The 7,215-nt window shown below is 37.0% G+C and overlaps 1 non-coding gene across 1 annotated transcript; it reads right to left on the bottom strand.

Moving 5' to 3' along the window:
• Positions 1–4,941: 4,941 nt before the first annotated feature.
• On the bottom strand, positions 4,942–5,026 carry MIR508 (microRNA mir-508). Its single transcript, NR_035534.1, has one exon. It is a non-coding gene; the product is annotated as a microRNA mir-508 (primary transcript).
• Between the last annotated feature and the right edge of the window lie 2,189 nt (positions 5,027–7,215).

Raw genomic sequence — 7,215 nt, forward strand, 5'->3', positions numbered from 1 at the left:
ATCACTAGAAGAGAGGGTTTTGAATGTTCTTCCCACAAAGAAGTGATGGACGTTTGAGGTAATGAAAATGCTAAATCCCTGATTTGATTATTACACAATGCATGTATGTATCAAAATATCTCACTATATCTCATCAATATTTACAAATTATTATGTGTCAACTAAAAAAAAACAACAAAGGAGTAACAACTTTTTTTTTGAGACAGAGTTTTGCTTTTGTTGCCCAGGCTGGAGGGCAATGGCACAATCTCAGCTCACTGCAACCTCCGCCTCCCGGGTTCAAGCGCTTCTCCTGCCTCAGCCTCCCACGTAGCTGGGATTGCAGGCATGTGCCACCAGACCCAGCTAATTTTCTGTATTTTCTGTAGAAGCAAGGTTTCACCGTGTTGACCAGGCTGGTCTTGAACTCCTGGCCTCAGGAGATCCACTGGCCTCGGCCTCCCAAAGTGCTGGGATTACAGGCATGAGGCACCGTGCCCAGCCGGGAGTAACAATTTTTAAGAATGTAAAAATACTACTGAAAATTCTAATTAACACACATTTAAAAACACCATTCAAAATCGGAATTAAAAAAAAACACACAAAATATACAAAACACATCCAAATATACAAAATTCTACAGGAAACAAAAACCCTAAAAAAGCAAACAAGCAATACAATAACAAAAAACAGAAAGAACATACACAATACAAAACCCCCCAAAACATAAAAACAAATACACTAAAATGTAACTTTCCTTTCCAATAATCCCAAACAAAACAGAGAACGAAGTTCAAAGGAAATCTAGCACGTATCAGGGTTAGACGACACTGCACTGAGAAATGCTGCGAGTGTAGGAAGGAGAGCAGTGGACACTGAGAAGTAAACAGATGAGGTATCATAATAAACAATGATAGAAAACAAAGTAGAACAGTTTCCCACCTCTTCACTACAGCCTGTATTTCCTCATGACTTTGGGTGAAGTGAGGTATTTGGCCACTGCAAAAACAAAATCCACACACATCAGTTGCCAACTAGACACCAAGACATGATTTGAAAGAGCTTTCCTGGGAGATCGTGTAGCAGCAGACTATCAAATTCTATCCCATCCTCTGATATGGACATGTAACATTTACACCTTGCTTCCCAGGTCGTGCTTCCTGTGGGCTCCGGGAATTGGTTCTCCCTCCCCCTCTACTTTCTCCTCCCCCTCCCTCCCCTTCTCCTTCTCTCTCCCTTCTCCCCTTTCTCCTCTTCCCCTCCCCTCTCTTTCTCCTTCTCTCCTTCTGCCTCTCCATACAGATATTTTTATATCAAGGTTCATAGCTACGTCTTTTCTAGTAGTCAAAGCCAAAATAGCTATAAACTGGAGACAAATGGCCATTAACAGGTGAATGCATTTTAAAAAAACTGGAATATCCATACAGTGGAATACTACTCATCCATAAAAACAAATAAATTATTGATGCAAATAACAATGTGGATGAATTTCAAAATAATTATGCCAGGAGAAATAAGCTAGGCCAAAATAAACAGTATATACAGTATGATTCCATTTTAATAAAAAATTCTGGCCAGGCACCGTGGTTCATGCCTGTAATTCCAGCGCTTTGGGAGGCTGAGGTGGGAGGATCAGTTGAGGTCAGGAGTTTGAGACCAGCCTGGCCAACATGGTGAAATTTCGTCTCTACTAAGAATACAAAAATTAGCTCAGCATGGTGGTGTGCGCCTGTTGTCCCAGGTACTCGGGAGGCTGAGGTAGGAGAATTGCTTGAACCTGGGATGCAGAATTTACAGTGAGCCGAAATCACGCCACTACACTCCAGCCTGAGTGACAGAGAGAGACTCCATCTCAAAAAATAAAAAATAAGAATCTGGAAAATAAAATCTAATCCATAGTGAATAAAAGCAGATGAGTGGCTGCATGGCTCTGTGGTTATGTGCAGAAGACCGAAAATGAGGATCACAAAGGGGCAGGAGGAATCTTTCAGGGAAGATGTATAATATTCCCTATTTTGATTTAGGGGATGATTTCATGGGTGTATCAACAGAATATGTCAAAGCGCAAACTTTATGTCAGGCATATATCAACGACGCTTTTTAAGAACTAAAGCTATCACAATACAAAAATCTCAAAATAACTAACAAACACATGCTCATACACACCATTCAAAAAAACCATATAAGCTAAAAAAAATCAATCAACAAGTAATGCAAATTATCCCTAACAAAAGAAAGAAATTTTAGCCTTATGTACCAAAACTTCTATAAATGATTTTTTAAAAAGTAATGAATCAGAAAAACAGGGCACAAATAAGTAATAAAAACTAAGTAAACCAATAATATATTTTTAAACCCCTATCAACAATCATCCCAAATTAGAAAAGCTCAACAAACAGGATTAAAATAAATAAATAAATCAACTACAACAAATTCCAAACAGAATCAATACATGAACTTATCAATTAGAAAGCATGTTGCAAATACCAAACCATGTAAGCATACACACAGATACTGAGGCAAAACATTTAAAATCCAAGCAAACTCCAACAACTTAAAAAAAAAAAAACACATCCCCAATAAAGCACACATATATATGAAAGACAAAACTTTCTGAGCCCCACACAATTAAAGGGGAAAAAATAACTACAGCAACAAAACAAAATTCATACAAATTTAAATATCCCAAAACACAAGGAAAATGAAGAAACCCCCCTACACACACACACACACACAAAATAAAACAATAAACACAAACTGAAACTAAAAATACATGGAAAATAACAAAATACTTTAAAAAAGTCAACATCATTCAAAAATAATCACAGAAATGCACGCATACACACCCACATCCATCCACCCACCCACCCACTCACATATACACACAAAAAGTCAGCTGAAAAGCAAATAGAAATACACTAGAGAATAAAACAAAGAAAGATATAGCAAAACAGCAGGAAAGAAACAAACATGTCTAAATACACAAAGGAAACTACAACTAAAACTTCCAAGCACCTCTCAGTACAAATCAAACCAAACGCATAAATTAAAACCAAATCAAAACCAAAGAAGAAAACTCAGATTGGAACCAACAACTAATAATTAAATCATGACAGCCCCCTCCCCCCGAAACAGGAATAAAACATTTGCTGAAACACAAACCACAATTCTAACTTAAAAAAAAAAAACAAAAACTTCAAGTATGCAACGAAACAACAAGCAGAGGTGCCATGAACACTGAATTGCAAACAATAAAAAATCACACTGTACCCCCAAAATATGTACAATGATTACGTGTCAGTTAAAAATAATAATACAAGCAAACAAACAAAATAAACAAACAAAAAGGAAGAACCAACTTTGAAAAATAAATGCACAGAGACTTTGGAAATGAAAGGACAATTATAAACAAAATAATATCACAAAAAATAAAAACAAAACCAAAATCAGTTACCAATGTCTGGATAAACAATATTACTAAGCAAAAACAATTTGAAAAGTCCCACCAAACCCAACCACAATATGCACATGAACGAATCAACTAACTAAATTAACTCATTCGTAAAAACCAACACACACATACTCACACACAAACTCACACCTTCTCAAAAATAAGCACAAATTTGAGAACAATCTGCAGTGGTGCCACTGTCACTGCCCCAGACACACATCTAGGGTGGTGAGACTTTCTGCCCAGGAAAACTCTTAGAGCTCATGAAATAGGGAAGAAGATACCATGAGCAGTAGACACTGGTTGTACACAGGCGATAATGTAGTAGTATTAGTGATATAAGAGAAGAATACCCTTCCTCTTGATTACAATCTAAATTTTTGCCAAGATTTGGAACGGAGTGAGACATGTCACTGACTCGAGATGACAACAAAATTCCATAAACTTCAACTTGCCCACTTAAGGTGCTTTATGAGAATTAATCCGGAAGGGGGTCACCAGGATGATTACCCTCCAACCCCACTCCACCTCCATTTTTCCAGCACTGTAGTGTGTACAACCTGCTTCCTAGTCACTGCTCCAGTCTGAAGATGTTCTCCAGGGATCTGGCGCTGGCCATCTTTTGTCTGTGATTCTCAAGTTTTCTTTCTGAAGACCTTAGGTTAAGAAGGAGCAACTGAAGTAAAGTGGAAGGGAAAAGACAAATATATATGTTATCATTCTCAATAATCTGAGATGAATACCTTCACTTCTTTTTATTCCTTCATATAATTTTAAAAATAAAGTGTTAAATATAATTCAAAGAAAACTAACAAAACAAATATTCTAGGCAACTTCTTAACCTTTTATAGATATGTTGAATTTAGAAAGGACTGATATACACATATTTTCAATAAATATTTTTAAAAATATACATATAAATATTTTTAAAAAATATATACATAAATATTTTTTATATATATATATATTTTTAACCAACAGATAGATAATTTTGGAAATAATGTATTTTTCCAAGTAAGGAAGAACACACAAACTCTTAAGGAAAGGCTTGTCTTCAATCCTGAAAGAGCAAGAGCTTTTTGGTGCAGAGGGATGCTTCTGAGGCAGGAGGGAATTTGAAGAGCCCACTGGGAAATGAAAAGGCTTGGAAGCTAAAAGAAATGTTGTGAGGAAAAATAGGTTGGAGGTTTTTCAAGGCAAAATGAATAGTTGGGCTCTGTAGCAGTAGAAGCTCTGAATATAAAAAGAGGAAAAGCCACATCCTCACTACAAAGTTTCTTACCTGTGTGGGCATGCCTCCTTTGGACAAGGGTATATAAATCCCCGGAAAGCCTGCATGGGTGATTTTTCCTGGGAGCCCTCAGTCCCTAGGATTTGCCTTTCAAGACCTGCCTATGGGAGTCCATTGAGTTAGCCCAGCAAGGGGAGGGTGGTGCTTGGACACAAGGGAGGGCAGCTCTGTGCATGCGGCTGTATACACTCACACCCATGGCCACCAAATATGCCTTACGTGATGTGTATTACTCTACTCAAAAAGGCTACAATCATGTTTTAGTTTACATGACTGATGCCCTCTGGAGTAGGGCACTACACTCAGCTGAAGGTGGTGGCTCTACCCAAATATATACGTGAAGTTTAGATATGATGAAGAATTTCTAGTATGTTTGCCACTCCATTCCCATTCTCTAACCATCCTTTAGTGACGATACTCTTACTTGCTGCATATTTCATGTGCTGATTTTGAGGACTTTTTCTCTTCAGTCAGCAACAAATAATCTCACCAACATTTTCCTATTTATTTTCAAGTCATTAGGAATGGCATATTAAAAATGATTTGTGTTCCACCAGTGTTAAAGGTCTCCCCACCCTGTGCCCCCAAATTCGTAGTGCCTTGGTTCAGAGTTATTTAACTTTTAACACCAAAACAACAGAGAGAACAAGGTAAACATGCAGAGAATTCAAGCAAAAGAGATAGATCATTTAGGCAGTGCCAGGATTCATAGGACAAAAATCTCATTTTCTCCACCATTCCTGGGGATTATACAGATCATTTACCTTGCCTGGAATCATTTCCAAGAGAGCAATTGGCTTAGAACCTAGTTATATCTTATTCTTCCTTCTCAGCCCTGGACTTTCTCAACATTTCCTAGAGTTCTTGTCAAGAGGGTCTCTTTCAAAATTTTCATTTGGAGACACAGGCCTCCCAGGAATCTATTTTTTCCTTTCAATACTGAGGCTGAAGAAAGGGGGAAGCAAGTAGGAGTAAGAGATCCACAGACCCCAAACTAGTTATATTTTAAGAGCTAGGGAGCCAAGTTAAACAAAAGACTGTAAAGAGAGAGGGAGGTGTACTGAATAAATTAAAGGATTAGCTAAATTACTTGCCATGGAGCAAGAGAAAGGGAGATTATGGTGTGGGACATTTAATCTGGACATGTCCAAGTCTCCCAGCATTCAGGAACCTCCACCAGTGTCAGTAGTCCAAAATGACCCAAGTCTACATCTACACACCAATAAATCAAAACTCAAACAAAAATATTTCTAAAATCAATTCTACCTCAGAAATAAGTGAAACAATGCTCAATATCACTAATTAGGGAAATGCAACCAAAACCACAATGTGATACCACTTCACACCCATTAGAATTCAATATTATCAACAAGCAAACAAACAGAAAATAACAAGTGTTGACAAGTGAAGAAATTATAACCCCGTGCATTGCTGGTAGGAAAATAAAATGGCACAGTCACTACAGAAAACAGTATGGTGGTTCTTCAAAAAATTAAAGATATAATTACCGTATTTCAGCAATTGCAGTATTGGGTATATATCCAAAAGAACTGAAATCAGTATTTCAAAGGGACATAGTGCCCCCATGTTCAAAGCAGCATTATTTATAATAGACAAAAGGTAGAAGCAATACCAGTATTCATCAACAGATAAAGTGATATGCAAACTGTGGTATATGCATACAAGGAAATGTTATTTGCCCTACAAAAGGAAATAATTTTCTTTTTAAACTGGGTTTCCTTATGTTGTTCAGGCTAGAATCTAACTCTTGGACTCAAGCGATCTTCCTGCCTCAGCCTCTTGAGTAGCTGGGACTACAGTCATGTGCATCCATGTCCAGCTTAGAAATAAAATTCTGACACATGCTATAACATGGATTAACCTTGAAGACAATATGCTGAGTAAAATAAAGCAGTCACAAAGGAAAACTACTGTATGATTTTATTCTATTCAGTCCCTGGAATAGGCAAACTAGGAGAGACAGAAAGTAGAATAGAGGTTACCAAGAGCTGAGAATGGGGAGTCAGTGTTTAATGGTTACAGAGGTTTAGTTTGGGATAATGAATCATTTCTGGAGATGGATTGTGGTGATCATTGCACACCACTGTGGATTTACTTAATTCCACTGAATTTTACACTTAAAATGATTAAAATGATAAATTTTATGTTATATACATTTTACAATTTAAAAAAAATTAACCTCCAAATAATTCCAAATACCTCTGAAAATATAAGAACCCACCCCCAAAACAGATACCAAAACTAAAACAATCAGTAATAAAGCAAAAAAAAAATACGGCCACGAAGCAAAATAAAACCACTCTAAGTAGATACATGTTGTACAGTGTTAGCAACACTAGTAGATAAAATAGAAGATATTTCCTCTTCTTGATATTAACCTAAATTCCCATTTAAGGTGGGCAACAAATTTCCTTTAAAAGAAGTTATCAAGTAAACCGCCTGGTGTGGATTAAAAGAAGAGATGCATCAGAAA

Source organism: Pan troglodytes, chromosome X (assembly GCF_028858775.2).
Source record: "Pan troglodytes isolate AG18354 chromosome X, NHGRI_mPanTro3-v2.0_pri, whole genome shotgun sequence".
NCBI lineage: Eukaryota > Metazoa > Chordata > Mammalia > Primates > Hominidae > Pan > Pan troglodytes.